The sequence below is a fragment of the Gossypium hirsutum genome, chromosome D11, assembly GCF_007990345.1.
Source record: "Gossypium hirsutum isolate 1008001.06 chromosome D11, Gossypium_hirsutum_v2.1, whole genome shotgun sequence".
Classification (NCBI taxonomy): Eukaryota; Viridiplantae; Streptophyta; class Magnoliopsida; order Malvales; family Malvaceae; genus Gossypium; species Gossypium hirsutum.
In genome coordinates, this window is record NC_053447.1 from 53,532,980 (window position 1) to 53,543,899 (window position 10,920).

Here is a 10,920-nt window from a genome sequence, read left to right on the forward strand (position 1 = left end):
TCAGCAATTTAACAGCCCTACTAGCACAATTTAGGGTTAAAGAAAAAAAAAAGAAGAAGAAGAAGATGAGGAAAAGAAGGAGAAGAGGAAAAATGAATACGCCTGAAGTGATTCCGGTGTGCTATTGTGGAAACCTAGCCAAATTAAACACGTCTTGGTCCAATGACAACCTAGGTAGGAGGTTTTTTGGGTGTAAGAAATTTGGTAGTGGGTTTCGAAAACCACGTCGTTTTTTCACCTGGTTTGATCTACCATTGACGCCTCGTTCACAAATTGTGTTATTAGGTCTTCTGAAAAATGTGAGGACATTGGAGGATGCAAAGAGGAGGGAGAGAAAAATATTGTTTTTGGTGCCTGTATTTGTAAATATGTTGTTGTTGTTAGCACTAAAAACCAGCTTATGTTGTTATACATGGTTGCTGGTACACATGGCTAACCAGCTTATGTTGTTGCTTACAAACTTCAAAGTTGAAAGACTTGAAATGGGAGAATATGTGGTTGTTGCTTACAAATTTTTTTGTCATATTGTTGTTGTTTACAAATTGTAATAGGAGAATATGTGGTTAGAAAGTTATTTTGTAATATTTGATTTCATTTCAAAGTTGAAAGACTTGAAAGAATGTTTAATCTTCATTTTATTTGTATTTCTCAATGCTCATATGTTAGAAGAGATAACACGGATGAAAAAAGAAAGAAACATTTGTATTTCTCAATTCTCACACATTTGTTTTCTCAATACTCATATGTTAGAAATAATACAAATTGTATGGATCAATGCTCATATATTAAGGCCAAATGTCAAACTGTTTACAAAAGGAAGGAAGGATAAATTATTGCTCAATTTTGCTACAATTCAACACATTTGAATAGGTGTGAATTGTAGCCAAATTTACAAAAAAAAAAAATCAGTGACTATATGCCTAAGTTAATCAACAGTAACAATCATAGGTAATTTTACAAAAATTAATTTGCCTAAGTTAATAAATCAGTAGTAGGCAAATTTACACAATTTTAAAATGTTAACAAAATAAGGTCTGTTCATAATGTCATCATTGGTCTGTCATTGATGACTCTTTAGTAGGAGGCATCTATCTAACAGTGGTTGGTTTCCTCTTGAATGGGAGCTTTTCTCTTGGGGCAACATATTTTTGGTGAGTTGGGGCAAATTGTTCATAAGTTGGGGCAGTTTGTAACTGAGTTGGGACAGCCTATTGATTTGGGGTACTCTCTTGTTGATTTGGGGTAGCTGTTGCTGAGTTGAGGAAACCACTTGGTTTTGAACACCAACTTTGTGTCTTTTGACCTACAGCAACAAGTAAAATACGTCAAATAATTCATAAACAAAAGTAATATAACTTAAGGCAGATGACTTACTGGAGTGTTTTGGCCAACTTCCCCTTTGCAACTCCTCTTATTATAGCCTATTTTTTTTTTTGCATTTACTGCACCTCATGTCCACCCCTCTCTTGCTCAACCTTTCTGTTGCTTGTGGCTCATCAGGTTCTTTCCTTCTCACCTTAATATGTCTACCAGGTTACCTTTTTAGTGTAAGAGGTAGTATTGGCAACATGTTTGAGAAAGACACCCACTGCTTAGGACCTTTTACTAGCCTTATAAAGTTGGAGTAAATGTCAAGCCGAGTTTTCTTAGTGTACCAGGTTTGTACATAGGTCTCTAAGAACTTATCTTTTAGATGAATGACAACCAGTGCATGCATGCAAGGGATGCTGAAGAGATCCCAATTCTTACAGGAACAGGAATTCTCAACTAGGCCCACCACATGCTGGCTGCCTAGACCACATTCAACCTAATACCTATCCCCACCAGCATGTGATGGAACACACCTAAAAAACAGTCACCATGCTTGGTTAAAAAAAATCACTAAAACAACATTGTGAGCAGCCCCACCAACAATTATACACACACACACACACATCTAAAAACGGTCACTACATGCATATTATTAAAAAATAGTCATTGCATGCATATTCAAAAATAGTCAACAGCATGTGACCATCCCCACCAACAATCATACACACACACCTAAAAAATAGTCACTGCATGCATATTAAAAAATAGTCAATAGCATATAACCATCCCCACCAACAATCATCAACAGACAAATTAAAAAACACTACATGCATATTAAAAAATAGTCAAAACATGTAACCAACCCCACCAACAATCATCAACAGACAAATTAAAAAACACTACATGCATATTAAAAAATAGTCAACAACATGTAACCAACCCCACCAACAATCATACATAGACATATTAAAAAAACACTACATGCATATTAAAAAACATTCACTAAAACAGAATGTGACCAGCAACATAAAGTCAGAATAAAGGCATCAGAAAGATTAAAAAGGGTAACTTTACCTCAATGAATCTTTGATATTGACATCCAGCTTTTTCCTGATCTTTGGACACAACATCCCTTTCCATTTTTCAACTTCTTCTTTCTTCTTGACAATCAACAGCATAATCTTGGTCATTATTGTTTCCATCATGGTCAGAATAGGTTTCCCTCTTGCTTCCAGTATCATCTACCAGTAAACAACATAAAGGATTAGTGAACTGCTAATGATTAGTAAGAAACATAAAACATAGGGGTTTACCTTGTTAAAGGATTCAGAAAGATTATTCACCAACATGTCAGAATGGATCCTAATTGAGAAATGAGACATTGACCAATGAGTAGGGTTATTTTCCTTCAACCAATCATAAGCATGCTGATTGGTTTTCTTCAGTTTATCCATGGCATCTGTAACATCCTAATTTTGACCCTAATCGGACATAGTGTTTTTGGGACCACAAATTCAAGTTAGAAAAATATTTAATATTATTTTGTGTGTTTATTATGTGTGAATTTGATTGTGTGAAATTTTTGTGTTTTAATTTCGTCGTTTAAGTGTCTGATTTAATAAAAGGGCTTAATTTCGTAAAATGAAAATTTAGGGGTTAAATATAAAAGCTCCTAATTGTTGTTGTCTTTTTAAATGGGAGGATTTATGATGCAATAAGACCAAAAGATGGGTAGTGGGCGGCATTTGACAAAACTAACCTTGATATATATATAGGCTATATTTAGTTATATAAGGTTAAAGTAGTAAAAGATTATATATTATAATATATGTTAAATAAAAGCATAAAATAAAGGTTATTTCATCTTCATTAGCCAAAACTAGGAAGGAAGAAAGCCATTAAAAGCTTAAGGAAAGTTTGGCCATGTTCATGCATAATTTAAGGTTCGTTTTTGTTCGGTTTTTGAAAATTTTTACGTTTTTGAGATCGTTGCTTTGTGTACAATAAGACCCATGCTTGAATTTTTGAAATTGATTATTATTTTGTGTTTTTCCATTTATGATAGCTTGTGATTTTTGATGTTTGATGATGAATAATGAAAGATAGGTGAAGGATCAACATGTTTTATCTTGGGATTTTTGATGAATTTGAACAATTAGGGCTAAATTGTGAAAATAAATTTTTGAGGGACTAAAATGTGAAATAAATGAAATGTGTGGACTTGTATGAAGCTTATGAACATTCAGACCTAGCATAGTGTGTGCAAAATTTGTGTATTTTGTGTTTTATGCAATAGGGACTAAATTGTAAAAAGTGTAAAATGTTAGGGGCAAAATGGTAATTTGTCCAATTATGTGTTTTTGGACTAAATTGAATGGACTAATATTTAAACTAGTTAATTTTGAATATATTTAGATCAAGAACCAAAGAAATCAGAGTTGGATCGAGGAAAAACTAAAGTCGTCGAGTAATCGCCCGATTTCGATTTTCACTGTTCGAGCTAATTCTATTAGCAAAATAATGTTATTAAACTAGAATATATATGTAAATCTATCATACATTTAATAAGTTGAATTAACTTTGTTAATTTCATATTGTTAGCTGAATATACAAGTTGAAATTGGTAGGTTGAAATTTTATTGTACAAATACTGTATATGTTAGATCAGGTATGTTTGAGTTCAATAAAATGAAATTAATAGCATAAATTATATAATATATGATGATGTTCTAATGTCTAATATAAGTTTCTTTGAGCTAAACTTAATGTTAATAATTATATATAATTATACATGTGGAACGAAAATAGGATTTGAGTTTCTTAAGTTGAATTTAATGTTAAGAATCATCTATATGTGGTTCGAATGTGAGGTTGCTATGAAGAATTGAATATAAAACAATTCTTATCGAGATATAGCTATTGAGAAAGATTAATGTGAATCATAAAGAATTATATGAAAGATTAACTTTGTATTTGAGTTATTCAGGCTATGTGCCTAGCAGGCTTAATGCCGATGAAATATTTCAGACTTTACGTCTAGCAGGCTTAATACCAGTGAAATATTTCAGACTTTACGTCTAGCAGGCTTAATGCCGGTGAAATATTTCAGACTTTACGTCTAGCAGGCTTAATGCCTGTGAAATATTTCAGACTTTATGTCTAGCAGGCTTAATGTCGATATTCTGAATCAGTCTTCAAGCCTAGCAGGCTACATGCCGATGAATCATTTTAAATTATGTGTTTAGTAAGTTCTTTGTCAATGTAACAACAAATGGACTATGGAATTATAATAATTAGGTATGTGTTATTTTATATCTTATTTGATATTAGTTAAGTACATTGATTGATTGTAAATAAAATAAAAGATATTGATGTATATATATGTATTCGATGAGTATACATATTCAGTTATGTACAAATGGCAGGTACATATTAGTTAAATGAATATAAGTAATAAGATAAGTTGATTATTTGAGATGATATATTATAAGTGATTATGGTTTTGAAAGTTATCATGTTTATTCATAGATATAAATTGATTTTAGTTGTTAATTAAGTTGCCAAGGTGATTGTACATATATATACATATATGTTAAGGTATGTGTTAAGTATGACTCCTATTTTCAGTCAAATTTGAAAAATAATCTTTTAGTTAAACTTTGTTTATTTATTTCAATCAAACACTGATTAGTTTAGATTATTTTATTATTATTTGACATATGAATTTAGCCTATAAATAGGCTATTTTACAACCTTAGAAAAAACACCCATTAGAGATTAGAACTCATAACACATTTAGAGAATTTTGTGTTTACGTTTTGAGAGTTCTTTATTTTAGGGTTTACGATGTTTAGTTTTATCTCCATCTTTTATACTCTTCACTCTTTTTCCATTATAATAAAATTATCTTTACACGTGATTTTTATCCTCTTTGGAGGAGTTTTTTCCACTTTAAATTTGTGTGTTCAATTTCTCAATTTATTCCGCTATTTTTGTTACTTGTTGCTTAATCGGGACGATCCTAACAGTATGTTTAGTTAAATAAAAGGTATATGAAATCAAAGGTGTAATCAAGAGATGTATATTACATTTATAAAATAAGTTAATTGCTTTTTAATTTGTCTATTTAAATTAATTCTATGCTTTTGACTTACTAAGCTCTTAGTAGCTTTTTTTTTGTGTGTGTGTTTGTATTTGTTTACTTTTGTCTTATAGATTTAGCCTATAAATAGGTTATTTTACAACCTTAGAAAAAACACCCATTAGAGATTAGAACTCATAACACATTTAGAGAATTTTGTGTTTACGTTTTGAGAGTTCTTTATTTTAGGGTTTACGATGTTTAGTTTTATCTCCATCTTTTATACTCTTCGCTCTTTTTCCATTATAATAAAATTATCTTTACACGTGATTTTTTATCCTCTTTGGAGGAGTTTTTTCCACTTTAAATTTGTGTGTTCAATTTCTCAATTTATTCCGCTATTTTTGTTACTTGTTGCTTAATCGGGACGATCCTAACAGTATGTTTAGTTAAATAAAAGGTATATGAAATCAAAGGTGTAATCAAGAGATGTATATTACATTTATAAAATAAGTTAATTGCTTTTTAATTTGTCTATTTAAATTAATTCTATGCTTTTGACTTACTAAGCTCTTAGTAGCTTTTTTTTTTGTGTGTGTGTTTGTATTTGTTTACTTTTGTCTTATAGATTTTGAAGCGTTATGAGCTCGAAGATCGTCAGTAAAGGTTATCACACTATCGACTAATTACGGTATTTTAAGCTGAAATTTCCTTGAGACTATGGCATGTATAGACTAGCTTTGAAGTTACTTAATTTGAAAGTATATATGTATTAAAGCCATATGAATATGGCTTAGTCAACTTGTTTTGCTCGGTTTTGGTTTGAATTATAGATTATGTATATTTTGGTTGTGGTTAAGCATTATATGGAAATGAATTATTTTCATATTATATATAGATTAAATGAATGTTCAAATGTTTAAGTGTGTTTTGTTTGGATTTGTGTTTGATCATGAATATGCAGATAAGAAGATTAATTCGTAAGGTTAATTTTAATTGATGGTTTATATGTATAAAATAGGATATGAAATGTTTATTTTGTAAGGTAATGTAATATAAACTTTTGGAAGTGATTTAGGTATAAATAATTAAGTGTATGCAAATTCGGTTTAGGTATATATATATTTGATAGGTAAATTTTGGTCTTGTGGCTTATGAGATTTTGGGTTAATATGATGTTTTGATTATGTATATATTCGATTTGGGTACAACTTAATGTTATGTATAATTATTCATAGTTTAAGTGTGTAATCATTTGATATATATATAATGGTGATTTACTAATATGTTCGGCTATAGTGATTAGATGATTAATGATAAAAAATAAAGCTTGTATGTGAACTTATTTGGCTTGATATTTATATGATATAAGAAAGGCAAAGCTAAATGTTTACGTGTGGTTAATGAAAAGAGAACATTGGATTATTAAGTTTAGAATTTGTGTAGAGGATGATTTCGAATATAACATAAGCTGAATAGGTATTTGTAACTATTGTATATAAGTTTTGTTAAATTGATATGGATATTCACATATGTAAATCGCAACTATGAAAACATAAGTTTAATATTAGATGCATATATAAATATATACCATATCATGATGTTATTTATAAGATTAGCTTTATAAGTTGTACTCGTATTATCTTGAATTCGACAAGTATTGAAGATGTTCTATTGTTTAAATGCAAGATGTTTGAATAAGTGAAAAACTTTTATTTAGTGCTGATTTGTAAATTATGATTTCGTATTTAAATCTGTTTGTGAATAGTTAAATTTGTTGAAGTTATAAAGGTAGCATTGTTCTTGAGTGATTAAGGATGTTCAATAATTGTATTTAATCGTGCTATGTTCAGTAATGCTTCGTAACTCTAATCCGGCGACGGATACGAGTTAGGGATGTTACAGCATCGTCAAAATCCCTTATAGTGCTTGCTCTGGCAGCTTACCAAAGCAAATATTTTAATTCCTTTGTTCGGAAACCAACCTTCTTGAAATTGGTATGTAGGTGTCTAACACTGTGTCTTGTTTTTAATTAGGAAACAACATACATATTGCTTCTAAAAGTCCCTACAATTAGAACAAATACAATTTAATTCTTTGACAAACCTTAAACCCTAAATAGAAACATAATAATAAATAAATAAATAAATAGAGCTTTACCTTTTGTTTGTCAGACATGAAAGATATTTGGTATGAGCTCACAATTTCCAAGTCTATTGCGAACAACTCCAAGAACCAAAGTCATGATGCTTGGTTTTCACTTTCGACAGCAGCATGTGCAATAGAATAGATGCCATTATTTACATCTATCCCAACAGCTACAAATAAGTAGCCACCATAGTAGCCCTTCAAGAAGAATCCTTCTAAACCTACTATCCTCCTACAACCAGCCCTATAGCCATCTTTGTATGCCTGCAGACAGACATACATCCTTTAAAACAGCCTGTTATCCAGACAACAGATTGTTGTTATTCCCTCATTTTAGGTCTTAACCTCTAACAAATACTTATAAATCTTCTCATATTGAGCCTTATATGCTCATTCAATTAATTTCAATGCCCTAAGTTTAACCCTCCTACATTTGGTTAATGAGACTATGCAACATAAATCTCTTTTGACATCTTATTGTAATGATTTCGGAGAATAATCAAGATCAACAATGAATTTTTCTTTATAATGTTCACCTATCTAAGTTGAGGTTACATTATTATTTTTATTGACTTTAGAATAAGTATGGTTAAGGTTTGAACTCCTAATTTGTCAAGTCTGATCAGTAGGGTCATTAGGGTTTAGTCCAGAGGCCCATATGAACCAAGAACATTTTTTACTGCAGATTGCCTTTAACCTTTTTAGATCATTTTTGGGAAACTTAATAAAATAACTATTTAGCCTACCATATTGCTTGGCAGCTTCTTTTAGACTGTCTATAGACTTAAATAATATTCCAACATTAAGTCTAGGATTACTCATGTCATTCTTTGGGTTGAGCTCAGGCCAATTTTGGCCATCTAAGTCAGATTCATGTGCACTATCTAACCTCTCAGAATCATCACTATCACACAGTTCACCTACTTCTTATCATCCATGTTTAAACCATCTAAATTAACTTTTATCCTATTAGACACATCACTTTCAGATGCATCACTACCAGACATTTCTTCTTCATTCTCATTAAAATTGTCATCAATTAAACCTGCAAAACAAATTACTCATCAATAAAGGCAGACAACATAGGCAAACACTGTAACCATTTTTGTCAGATAATAACCAATACAAAAATAATTTAATACAAACACAACCATTTTTGTCATGTACATAGCAGACAATAACCAAACACTTTAACCCTACACCTAGGCAATGACAAATAATAACCAATACAATATAAAAGGTAAATAACAAATTTGATATTGCCACAAACAATATAGCAACTAGGATACAAATAATGGCAGATACAAACAATAAACATCAGTTTGATACAAACAATAAACATCATGCATATGACATACCATACATATTATCTGTCATTCACTTTAATAACCAAACTCTAATCTATCATGCACATTAATAATAAATAAAACCAAAATTGAAATAATGCTAAATCAAAATCAAAATCGAAATAACCTAAAATAACCCTAAATCAAAATAACCCTAAATCCAAAAAATAAGAAACTAAATGCAAAAACTTACCCGTTACAATGGATGTAACAACATTGGCAGCTTCTCTTCTATTGACCATTGTCACTGAGAATCAAAAACACTAATAGGTTTCTGGTTTCATCTTCTTTTATCCCCAAACGGAAAAAACCAATCATTTTCTAACCTTATACCCTTTTAATCGATTATCAAATCGATTTTTAACCCTAAACCAACCTTCTTAATCAATTCCCGAATCAGTTTCAGACCCAAATCACTATCAATTTTTCCCAAATCGATTTTTTCCCCAAATCCTCTTAATCAGAATCAGTTTCTAATTTTTTACCTTAAACCAACATAACCCTTTAATTTTTTCCCTAAACCCGCCCCAGACTAAGACCCATCATCTGTTTCACCAACGTGACAAGTTAACTGGCCACAGCAGCTAGTTAACTTGCCACATCAGCGGTCCCGTTAACACACTAATGGAAACTATTAATCAGTGGCTATTTTGTCACTTTTTTATAACGTTAGTGATTGTTTTGTCAATTTTCCAAAGTTGAGTGACTGAAATGAAACCTAGGTGACTATTTTGTCAGCTACCTCAAAGTTGAGTGACTGTTGGTGTAATTTATCCTTAATCTAATAACAAAACCCAACTAAATAAACCAAAACTTAAAATTACACTCAGTTAAGTCGAGCTCATTGCTCGCATCGACATTTCATCCTAACACCCAAAATCCCATTGCAAAGAAACCTCAAAACAAATTCAACAATAGCCAATAGGAGGCGTCGTTCACTGTCGTTCAGCAACCAATAGGAGGAGCCGTTCGACAGCAGGAGTTTCACCATTCGTCAACATTCAACAACAAGCACTCCATCGTCGTTCTGCGGCAAGTTATCCATTACAAAACATAAAAAAAATTTAAAAAATAATAAAGAAATCGATTAACTAAAAAAACTAACCGAACCAACTGAACTAACTCAATGTTGGTTCGATTTTTTCGATTTCCTCATACATGATTGGTCAGTTCAGTTTTTGTAAGGTATAAGTTGATTAAATCAGTTTCAAAAAGGACCCGATGAAAAAAACTGATTGCTCACCCCTAACCATGTAAACACCAAACCCTTAGAGTGCCTTCAAAATGCTAAGCCAAAGATCAAAGCAGATCTCTAATATGATAACTTTTTTTTCTTTTTTATTATAATTTTTTTCATCTTATTTGTATATTTGTTTTATTTCATTTTTTTCTAATAATATTTAAAATCTTATTTACATTAATTAAGCATATAAATATTATATTTATAAATATTATTAGTTACATAAGTTAAGTTGAATAATTAATTATATAATAAAATTATGTTTTAATATAAATTTAATTTAATGTCCCTAATAATCATTTTGCTTTCTCATTATACTTTATGCCATTCCCACCGTTACACTTGAATCCAAACACATATTTCACCATTGATTTATCTAATCTCATTGCTACAATAATTAATCTCACTAACATCGTTTGCTTTCAATCTCACCGCTTATCCAAATGGACCCTAAATGGAATATACAATAATATAGTATTCTATTGTTTGGTTCACTAGAATAATATTGAGAAATAAATTGAATCTTAACTCGATTGCATTAGTATTGTTGTCGTTACATGAGATGTGGGTTTAAACACGCTCAAGCATGTTTTATCCTCCTATTCAAGGGTTAAGATGGATTATGAGTATCAACAATTAAATCTATTCAAATCAGGGGTGTATGAGGGATTTAATTGTTTCCAGAAAATTTTTCATTTAAACCCTTTATAATTTATAAAATTTTAAATTAATAATGATAAAATTGCACTTTTGACTCCCAAAAATGATAAAATTTTAATTTAATCCTCTAAAAA